Source organism: Mustelus asterias, chromosome 18, assembly GCF_964213995.1.
Source record: "Mustelus asterias chromosome 18, sMusAst1.hap1.1, whole genome shotgun sequence".
NCBI classification, from domain to species: domain Eukaryota; kingdom Metazoa; phylum Chordata; class Chondrichthyes; order Carcharhiniformes; family Triakidae; genus Mustelus; species Mustelus asterias.
Window position 1 is genome coordinate 18,878,991 of NC_135818.1, and position 11,961 is coordinate 18,890,951.

The following is an 11,961-nucleotide window of genomic DNA, read 5'->3' on the forward strand; positions in this document are numbered from 1 at the left end:
TCCACCATTGTACTGCCTGTATTAAAGTATACTGATTTCACACCATGCAATTTCACCACAGCTGAATGGAGACACTGCTGATAAAGCCAAGAGGTGACACTCTCCGGGAAGACCCTGCATAAGATGTTCGCCGCCCGGGCTGCCTCCAATCAGCAGTTCAGCATAGGGAAGGGCACGACAGGAAAGGATTCCAAGGCCCATCTCAAACACCAGGTGGCTGTAAATCCTACCCAGATCTCTGTTTAGATCTTTCCACACTATCTCTCTCTCTCTCTCTGTGTGTGTAAAGTAGTTAAATCTATATTGTCTGTGCCCCAACCATCTTCTATTCCTGAGTCTATGTCTCATTGTCCTGAAGTTTATGGTAATCTCAAAACATATGGAATTTATGGAGTTCAATTTGTAATTTTTCAATACTTGAGTAAAATCTGCAGAAGAATTGGATATAAATTTGAAAATAAACATTTGCAGGGCTTAGGTTAGAGCAAGGGAAGTGGGACCGATTGAATAGCTTTGTTTAAAGAGCTAGCACAGACATGATGGACTGAATAGCCTCATTCTGTATTGTAAGATTCTATAACTTTAAATATTCTACAGGCAAAGAATAGTACAAATCTGAAACTCTCTCCCCTCGGAGCTGATAGGGCTAGTTAAATTGAAAATGTCCAAACTGAGCTTGCTAAGCTTTCCATTAGACAAGAGCATTAAGAGTAGGGGACTACGATGAGTCAATAGAGTCAACGTACAGTTAAATGAAGATAAAATACAAATAAATGGAGTTAAGATACAGATCATCAGTGATCTAATTGAATGGTGGAACCGGCTTGAGGGGATGAATGGTCATTTCCTATTCCTATGCTTCTGACCGAACAATTCAAAGCTGGAGTAAGAGGTGATGGAGAGGCACCAGGAGGTGATTGATGCTGTCGTTACAACACTGGACAAGTACATAGAGTACATTCCCCTTTTAACTAGACCATCCAAACAATTGTTTATTTACAGAGACCAACCACACCCTTAACACCAGCTGAGGTTCCCATTCCTGACTGCTGTCTCACTGAGACGTTTTAGTTATTGACCCTCAAGGGTTGCCCTGGAGTCTCCAGGAATTACAGGTTAACCTCCTGAACACTGCTGTGACCCAACTTAGCAGTAAAATCATTGGGGTACTGAAAGAAATTGTACTTTTGAAAGTGTTTTTACAACTAATAAATTAAAGTGATCAAAGGAATTGAATAAAATTCGTTAGGCTGCAAATTGCTTCCAATAGAGCTGCTTTTAGTGGCTTTAGAGAGTGTGTGGGGGGGAGGGGGCAGCGCAGAAGAGTAGGTGACCTGACTGCACAGGTTGATAGTTGGATAGCAGTGGCAGTGCAGAGGGATGGAACAGATGTTGCAAGAGGGCAGCTCTGCAAAATGCCCTTAACAAAATTGTACCTGAATCCTCCATGATCCTTGGTTGTGATAAGAGGCTATCTGGCAGGCCAGCTAATGTATCCAGCATCTCACTGTGCATTCCAATCAGCTCCCGCTTGTATGCTATCCTATCAAGGCCCTCATCATAGCTCACTGCAGCAGAATAACTCTGCAATCTTGGCCTCCAGTGAGCTATTAAATCCTTTACCCCTTGCCTGGCTGCAGCCCACTTTTGCTCGCCACATGCTGATCCCAGCGACATAGTACCATTCACGATAAGTGCCGGCATCCAAGCTGGTGGCTGTGAGTGTCAGATTGGGTGATGGGGCTTCTTCTTCAATGCTATGTTGCTCCCTTTTCTCCTCCTGGGGTTTCCATGGCTGGGCAAAAGGCAGTCCTTGAGCATCTGAAAGCAGGAACTCAGAAGCGGAAGGTTAGTGTGAGGGAAGGGGGTTGGGGTGGGAAGCAAGTGATTTCATGGTCACACCGTCAACAGCTTTCTCATCATGGTAGATAGCAGGATGAGGAGCTGCTGAGGATTGTGAAGGACACAAGACAAGAACATATAGTTATCCTCAATGTTCTCAGAGATATTAGCAGCCAGCCCCATGATGCTGAAATACCTACACTTTGTAGGTATTTGGGTCCTCCGCTGGTTCTGTTCTGCACGCTTCTTTCTTACTTTGCAAGAAAGAGAGGAGAAAACGGGCGGCACGGTAGCACAGTGGTTAGCACTGCTGCTTCACAGCTCCAGGGACCTGGGTTCGATTCCCGGCTTGGGTCACTGTGTGGAGTTTGCACATTCTCTTCGTGTCTGCGTGGGTTTCCTCCGGGTGCTCCGGTTTCCTCCCACAGTCCAAAGATGTGCGGGTTAGGTTGATTGGCTATGCTAAAATTGCCCCTTAGTGTCCTGAGATGCGTAGGTTAGAGGGATTAGTGGGTAAAATATATGGGGGTAGGGCCTGGGTGGGATTGTGATCGGTGCAGACTCGATGGGCCGAATGGCCTCTTTCTGTACTGTAGGGTTTCTATGATTTCTATGATGAAAATGTCAGTGATTGTGCTGTGTTTGGGTAATGTGCTGGCCATGGATAATTAGCTGGAAGTAGCAAGAGATGGGTGTGAGGCTGGCAGCATTGGTAGGCATGCGAAGGTGAGGTGAAGCAACTGGATGTTAGGTATGAGCCCAGAGTTGCCGATGGATGAGTGCAAGTGTTTGGTGCATTGAGCAGTGTGAGGGGCTGGTGCTGTGATGGATAGGAAATGTCATGTGAAAATGCATTCACTGACTTTGAACAGTGGGGTGAGGTCATGAGACTTCTTGTGGTACTGCTGCCAGTTCCTCAGGTCCAAACTCCAGAAATTGGTCATCTTGGTCACCTGCTCCCATTCCCTTCTGCAGGTGTCCTTGAAGGTTTCCTGCTGCCCACATGCACCACCAGGATCATATTTGTCACTCTCGCTGCCTCCATCTCCCCTCTTATTCACTTCCCAATGATTTACATTGCACAATATTTTTTGTGCAGCTTCCCTTTGAGCTCCAGCCTGCCTTTCAGAAGAACAGTCTGTCTGTATCTCAAATTAGGCAAACAATGCTGTTGGGGCCTCCTGCTGTGCACAGAGGCAGCAGACAGTTTGGCAGTGCAGTCAGGGATGGAGCCTTTCATGCAATACCACAATCATGCAGATGAGGTGGCTGCATGAAAATTGCATGATGCCCACTTTGTTCTGGATGAACTTTAAAGTTGTGAACCATGACCACCTGTGCACAAAAATCAATGCAACACAAATTTTAGCTCATAACTTTTTTTAAATGTCCCTTTGATTTTTTTGGTCCAGAGTCCGTTCACAGCGGTGATCAGAAGATTATGGGGACCCCAGAACAATCTTGGAGTATTGGCAACCCGGGCTGGGGTGGAGTGAACTGAAGGGAACAAATTTAAAATTGAGTAGAAGTTCATTGTTGGCTACAATTCTCAGCTTCCTGGCCACATTGTGATCCATAATGCCGGCTGTCATTGCTGCAGGATTGTCCTGCAACTTCCAGGAGCTAAAAATAAATCGACTGGGGAGGAAAGTCAGAGGGGTATTTTTTTAAACCAAAGGGCTTGTTTGCTTTCCAATTGGTGAGGGAAGGTGGAACCCTGTGCAGATGGGCATTTCAGGTAACCATTTTTTTTTTTAGCTATATCCAATCAAATCCAATCAAAGTCCAATTCAAAGTCTCAACCAGTGAGACATTACAGATCCAAGCTGACAAGACAGGCAAGCCTCTTCCTGTCTTGGGCTTGATCTACATGATCCAAGTTGATAGGAACAGGCATTGCACCTCCTCCAAGGCTTGATCTCATTACTCAAAAGACCTAGATGCCATTTTTAAAAATTGCTTCAAATCAAGCCTCAGTGTAATCTCATTGACTTCTATCAAGTGCAGAACAGCAAAACTTCACTTGATTTTAGCCAAAAGGCTGAGAAGCACTTCAGGTAACCAATGGCGAGTGGGGGCGGGCTGGATGGAGGTCACGTGAATATACCTCCTGGAACTGGTGACCCAACAAAGCACCTTCACTTTTAGGCGGAGATTTAACAATGAGTTGGTTCGTGTTGTCCTTCCTGTGAGCGTCTAACCATTGAAGACAGAATGGCCGTTAGATTGTAATCAAAATATATGGGACATTTGTTTTTGGTGACTTTGAATACAAAATAGAAAGTTTCCACTGGATGCTTAAGGATGGTTATCAGGCCCTGCTGACATGAGGGATAAATTACAGGTTCCAGTGCTAGCTGGGCCACAGTTAGAGAATTTTGGCTAGAATTACTGCATAGGTTTGAGAGGCTGATAATTGCACTAGGATCACTCTATGTTCCTTTCTGCTTGGGGAGGTGAGATTGACACAGTGGCTGGCTCTGGGCCTCCTGCACTTGGGGTGCTGTTGCAAACTGCATATTCTAAAGGATAACTTTGGATGGAGAAAGTCCTTCTGCCCATTCAGTGGTATCCTTTTCAAACATCAATCTGTCTCCAGGTGTCAACTATTATTCAGTTGGTACACTCGGGTCAGAACGTTGTGGGGTGAAGTTCCAATGTGGAAGGTTGAGCATGTAATTTAGGCCGGGCCTTCAGCGTCCTGCTGAGAGAGTGCTGCATTGTCAGAGGTGCTGGCTTTTGCATTAACTGCTCAATACATCCTTTCCGGTTTGTCACTATGGCCAAAACAGGCACTGGGGATGACCAATGGAATACACTCCTTGGTGTGGTTTGGAAACACTGTCCCTAGATTGGACATAAAGCAGTGCACTACTGACACCATTAATCATTTTGCTCTGTACCTGACCTTTGAGCTCTGAGAAAGACAGAGAAATGTGCATTTGCCTAGCACTTTTCGCAACCTCAAACAGCAATGTGATAATAATCAGATAAACTTTTTAAATGGTGTTTGTTGAGGGATCAGCATTGGTCAGGACACGAGTGTGAACTTCCCAGCTCCTTTTCAAAATAGTGCCAGGGAATATTTTACATTGAACAAGGGTAGACAGGGCCTTAGTAAAATTTAAGATGACATCTGCAGGACAGAAATAAAACAGAAAACGTTGTAAAAGCTCAGCAGGTCTGGCAGCATCTGTGGAGAAAGAAACAGAATTAACATTTACAAGTCCATATTCAGAGTCATATTGGATTCAAAACATTAACTCTTTTCGCTCCATAGATGCTGCCAGATCTGCTGAGTTTTTCCAGCACATTCTGGGGCGGCACAGTGGTTAGCACTGCTGTCTCACAGTGCCAGGGACCCGGGTTCAATTCCCGCCTCAGGTCACTGTCTGTGTGGAGTTTGCACATTCCCCCCGCCGTGTCTGCGTGGATTTCTTCCGGGTGCTCCGGTTTCCTCCCACAGTCCAAAGGTTAATTGATTGGCCATGCTAAATTGCCCCTTAGTGTCAGGCGGAGTAGCTAGTAGGGTAAATACATGGTGTTTTGGGGATAGGGGCTGGGTGGGATTGTGGTCGGTGCAGACTTGATGGGCCGAATGACCTCCTTCTGCACAGTAGGATTCTATATTATGTTTTTATTTCAGTTTCCAGCAATATTTTGCTTTTATCTGTAAGACAATGCCTGCAATAGTTTCCACCTTATCTCGGTGTGGCACTGGGACTGTCAGCCTAGATTTTGTGTTCAAGTCTCGAAGGTGAAATTTGACCTCCCCCCCCCCGGCTCCCCTCTCCAACCCAGCCAGGTGATTCAAAAGCAAGACTGTTACCCACAGAATCACAAGGGAGATTCATTTTGAATATAGTAGACGGTTTCCTTGAGCTAGCTTCTTAATGAGCTGCAGATTAGATGCCAACCTATGCCGGCAATTGCTTTTAGCCTGTTAGTGGGTAAATACCAACTGATATAGACTGGGAAAGGCAGAGATTACTGTGCCTATTGTGTTTTGAATAGCTAGGGGTGAAAAAGGCCAGGAATTACCTAGAAATTACAACACAGAATTGGGGCATTCATTCCAGTCAGTTATAGCTGGGCTGATGGCAGTGGTACTGCAATTGGCTCATTGCCCAGAGAGAGTTTATAAATGGAACAGGATTCTTGACTTCAGTCCAGTGACCCTACCTTTGCCAGAAATGCACCTGTGGGAACATCAGATCAGATCAGGACAGGATAGGATTGGGATTGGCCATGATGCCTCCTGTAGTGGAATAGTTAGCCACAATTTAGGGTCGGAATTGACACATAGCCCCTGTGGAATCAGACTCCAGCAAGGATTAAGAGCTTCCAGGAAGGAATGGCTAGCAACGAAATAAAAGTAGTGTCATGAGAAATCAAAACTAGACTTCAGTGAACTTACTCAACCGGTGGAGTAAACAGAAGACGCTGGGGATTCCTCAAGTGGCATTTGCAGTCCCTGAAGGTGTTGAAGAGTGAGCTGTACCAGTCCCTCTGCTGTGGGCTAATTTCTGACTTTGGATCTTTTGCTGTATCTAAACGTCATCTGATTTGTAAGGCCCTGATATGTTTTAACTGAGAACTTTGTGGAGTATTGCACTGGGACTAACTATGCAAACATTACAAAAAAAACCCGCTACACTCGCTCCTTTGTAAGACAAGGCTGTTAGAGGTGGGAGTGTGGAGGCACCCAACCCAACTCTGGAACATCTGAATGTATTTGTGTGTTGTCTCTGCCCAGCAGTGTGGACCAGTAGGTCTCTATGTCTGTCCATGACCCGGTGGGTTCATCGTCTTCCTGCTAATTAAGCACCCCTCCTCCCACCCTCCTGAACCCTTGGCGTATGACTGTCACTTTCTTATTCTGATACTTTTTTTTTCAATAAAGAAAGTTTGAAATAAAAGTTTGCGTCGCCTCCTGTTGTTGGAGTCATGGGGTTATCCTTGTGTTAGAGGTCTGGGTGTTGCCGAGTCTCAAGGAATTGGGGGGAAAGCGTTAGAGAAAAGTCTGCTTGACTGGAAATCCAGAATCATCAAATCAGGTAAGGAAGAGCCTGTGGAGAGACGGGATGACGAAGATTGGCATGACTGGCAACCAATGGGGAGAGTTGGTGATGGGAGATCATGTGCTGAAACCTCCAGAGTTGGCAAGCATTGAGATCCCACAGTGGGTCTAGAGGGATGGATAGGGTTATGGTAGACATGGAAGCACATTCAAAAATGAAAACGCAGGTTAATGCTACGGCACTGTCAGGGTGGAGTGTCAAAGAGGGAAGGGAACAATCAGATATTAGTGGAGGTGTTTGGAATGCTATAGGATTTCAACAAAATAGATTAAGACTGTTTCCTCTGGTACTAGGAATTAAATGGAGGGAAAGGCATAATCTTCAGTGGAAGCTTCAGATGCTGGTGTGGCTGCTGCTCCCATGCTGTGGTGAAGGTTGACTGCTGAGAAATGCTGCTGAAGATAAGTGAAATGCCAGAAAGCCAGAGTGGCTTCCAAAAAGGTGGCAGTCACCTGTCAAGCAATGAATGCACCCTGAGAGAAGAAGCGCTTTGAACAACAGTCTTTCAATGGCCATGACTGAAGCTCTTCAGTGCAACTTATCAGAGCTTCCCAGCCTGTCAGTTTAATTGAAGATCTTCCCTCTGCGCACTCACTTCACTGACCCTGGCTGTGAAATCTAGGATTGAAGGTTAAAACAGTTCATTGTTAGCTTTTTAATTACCTGAATTACTTACCTGATAAATTTGAGGGGGTTTCCCACTCAGCTTCAATCCTGCCTCAGTGAAACCTGGAAGAGGGCAGGAAGACATTGGGAGCCCAACCCATTGTTACTTTCAGAAGACTTAACTGCCTTCCCTTGTCTGTAAAATGTGTTCCCTATAATGTAGATTCTCCGCAGATGCTGCCAAACTTGCAAAGTTTTTCCAACATTTTCTGTTTTGATTTAAGATTTTCAGCATCTGCAACATTGTGCTTTTCTGGTGTACAGGTTTTGTTACATAGGGCTACTGGGGGTCTGGAGTTCAGGTACAGGTCAACTATAGCCTAAATAAAGGGCTGAATGGTCTCCTGTTCTCTAATATTATCAGAGGAGCAGCCCCTTGTAGCCTGTCTCTGATGAGAACAGCCTTGTTGAGCAGATACATCTTGTAAAATTGCAGAGATGCATTAATAACCTTCTGTTGGGCTGAGACACCCATTGCCTCCATTCACAATCCCATTCTCATCCAGAACATAATTGCAAAAACAGCTTGAGATGGAGAATGAGAAATGTGCCTGACAACAGCAGCAGGTGGGTTTGAACATAAGAATATAAGAAATAGGAGCAAGAATAGGCTATTCTGATCTGATTGTGGCCTTAACACCACTTTCCTGTTTACCCTCCAATAAACTTTCTCTTATTTTGTAAGGCAAAAGTCTGTCTAACTCAACCTTGAACATATCCAATGACCCAGTCTCCGCTGCTCATTGAGGGAAAGAATTCCAAAGAACACCGACCTTCTGAGAGAAGAAATTCATTCTCATCTCCATCTTAAATGGAGGACCCCTTATTTTGAAACTGTGCCCTCGATTCTAAATTTCCCCTACAGTGGCACAGCTGTTCCATTCAATTATGGTTCTGGAGAGATTACAGAGGTGAGGCACAAAACATCAAACATTAAACTTAGCCTTTTGCGCCAGTACCTGCCCTGGCAATGGTCAAAGCAGGACTGCCAATCTAATCCAGGGGTTCAGCTGGTTTATATATATATAGTAATACATGGAAACATACTTAGATAGTAGAAGGAATAGGCCATTCGGCCCTTTGAACCTAATGATCATGGTTGATCATCAAATTCGATACCTTGATCCCATCATCCCCCTCCCTGATCCCTTTATCCCCAAGAGCTATATTCTTTCTTGAAATCGTAGGCTGTTTTGGCCTCAACTATTTTCTGTGATAGTGAATTCCACAGATTCACCACTCTCTGGATAAAGAAAATTTTCCTAACTTAATCCTAAAAGGTTTACCTCTTATCCTCAAACACCGACTCCTAGTTCTAGACTCAACACTATTGCGAACATTCTTTCTGAATCTACCCTGTCAAATCCTGTTAGAATGTTATAAGTTTCTTTGAGATCCCCTCTCACTCTTCTAAACTCCAATGAATACTGCACTATTTCTATCGCGAGAACACCCTTCCTCAGATAAGGATACCAAAACTGCACACAATATTCCAGGTGTGGCCTCACCAATGTCCTATACAATTGCAGTAAAACATTCCTATTCTGATATTCAAATCCTCTTGCTACGAAGTCCATTTGCCTTCTTTACTGCTTGCTATACCTCACACTTACTTTCATCGAATGATACACAAGGACACCAAGGTCTCACTGAGTATCCACCTCTCTCAATTTACATCCATTCAAATAATGATCCGCCTTCCTATTTTTGTTACTGAACTGGATAACCTCACATTTATCCACATTATACCGCATCTGCTATGCAAATGCCCAATCACTCAGCCTGTCCAAATCACACTGAAGCACCTCTACATCCTCCTCACAGCTCACCCTCCCACCCAACTTTGTATTATCTACAAATTTGGAGATGATACATTTAGTTCCCGCATCCAAATTATTAATATTTAATATAAACAGTTGGGATCCTAGCACAGATTCCTGTGGTATCCCACTAGTCACTGCCTGCCAATTGGAAAAAAACCATATGCATTGTTGTGCTTGGCTTTACCATAATTAAGGTAACGATGTTTGTGGAACCTCCTGCTCTGATTCATTGTTTAATTGTCCATAATTATTCACAACTGGATATGGCAGGATTGCAGATCTTTGATTTGATCTCTTGTTTGTGGGATTGTTTAGCTCTGTCTGTCACATGCTGCTTCCACTGTTTGGCATGCATGTGGTCCCGTGTTGTAGCTTCACTGGGTTGGCATCTCATTTTTAGGCGTCCTAGCGCCCCTTGTGGAATGCTCTCCTGCAATCCTTGTTGATTCAGGGTAGCTCCCCTTGCTCTTCTGGTAAACATAGAGTGAGGGAAATGCCGGGCCATGAGGTTAAAGATTGTGTTTGAATACAATTCTGCTGCTGCTGGTGGCCCACAGCATTTATATTCTAGTTTTCAGCTGCTAGATCTGTTCTGAATCTGTCCCATTTAGCATGGGGGTAGTGCCACACAACACAATGGAGTTCAGTGTGAAGATAGTACTTCATCTTCACAAAGACTTTTTGGTGTGTACTCCTACCAATGTTGCATCTGCAACAGGTAGACTGATGAGGGCAAGTTCAAGTCGGTTTTTTCCCTCTTGTTGTTTCCCTCACCACCTGCTGCAAGCCCAGTCTGGCAGATATCTCCTTCAGCTCTTGATCAGTAGTGGTGCTAATCAGTCACTCTTGGTGATGGACATTGAGTACATTCTGCGTCCTTTTCGCCCTCAGTGCTTACTCCAGGTGTTCAACATGAGTGATTACTGATTTACCAGCTGATGGGTGGTCATCAGCTAGGGGTTTCCTTGCCCATGTTTGACCTGATACAATAAGACTTCATGGAGTCCAGGGTTAGTGTTGAGGAATCCCAGGATGTCACCCTCCTGACTGTATACCACTGTGCTGTCATCTCCACTGGGTCTGTCCCGCTAGTGGACAGGACATACCCAGGGATGGTGATGGAGGCTTCAGGGGTATTGGTTGTAAGGTATGATTCAGTGAGTATGACTAGCAGGTGCTTAAATGGTCCCTCTGTTAGCTCTCTCAATTTTGGCATGGCTCCCTACATGTTATTAAGGAGGACTTTGCAGGATCAACTGAGTAGGGTGCGCCTTCATCACTTCCTAGGTATACGCTAGGTGGTCCTTCTGGTTTTATTCTTATTTAACCTTTCTGTTCATAATACTGCAAATGTGGTCTAACCAAGGTTTAATACACGGTTCACATAACATCTCTACTTTTCAGTTCCATCCCTCTGGAAACAAACTCTCGTACTTGATGCACTTTTTATGGCCTTATTGACGCATGCAATTTTTAGTGATTTGTCAATTTGTGCTCCCAGATCCAGAGGCAGACTTACACTTTGTGGGCCCCGCGCTCTGCCTCAGTACCAGGATCCCCCCCATGATGTCAAGACCACCCTCCCACCCCCTGGTGACATGGCACGCCATTGCTGGTAACCTCATGACCTACCTGCTAGTGATGTCAGGCCCTACCCCAAATGACATAATTGCTTTCCTGGGCACACTCACCCTCAGTTCACACGATGCATGCCACAAAAATATAGAGAAATAATCAAATCACTGCCTCAGCGCTTTTTAAACTTATGAAAACAAGCCTGTAATTGATTAATTCAAATCTGTAATGCAAGCCGCAATAACCCAAAAAAGAACAAGTACACAAATCACTGCTCACTGCTTCAGTGCTTTGTAACTGATGTAAAGCCTGTATTTGATTAATTCAAATTGACGATGCATGCCACAGAAAAACAAAAAAACACAAATGACAAATCACTGCTTAACTGCTTCAGTACTCTTTAACTTATGAAAACAAGTCTGTAATTGATGAATTGAAACCCAAGCCTACCTGTTTTCAGCATGACAGTAGAGATGGTCAATGTGGTGATTTATATGTCTTGAGACAAGCAAACATGGAACTAGCCGACGAGCAACGAGGTGGAGAAATCAGCTGATGATATGACTGCAGCACAATACAGGCCAGTGCAGGACAGAATGAGCCAGAATAAGTCCAATGGAGCAAATACTCCAGTGAGTCCAAGTTCAACATCAGCGGCTTTGCTGGCAACTGTCTGGCAGGATTCCATTCTTTGTCCAAAAGAGATTTTCTGAAGGCCAGTATTGAAATTGATGGGAAATGGCGGTTACTCACCAGTTATAACTGTCTGTGCGTGACAGCCATGATATCAGACCAGCAAATAGTGGCCCTGTTTGAAAAACAGAATTTAAACAAGAGAATATTAAAATCTTTAAGGTTTTCTTGCTTCATCAGTTGTTTACAATCCATGGCAATTTAGATAGCTTTTCTTCTACACTTTTTCTTCACAAAATCATCAATAATGTCATGATAGGTAAAATCTTGTGAGGTTGCAT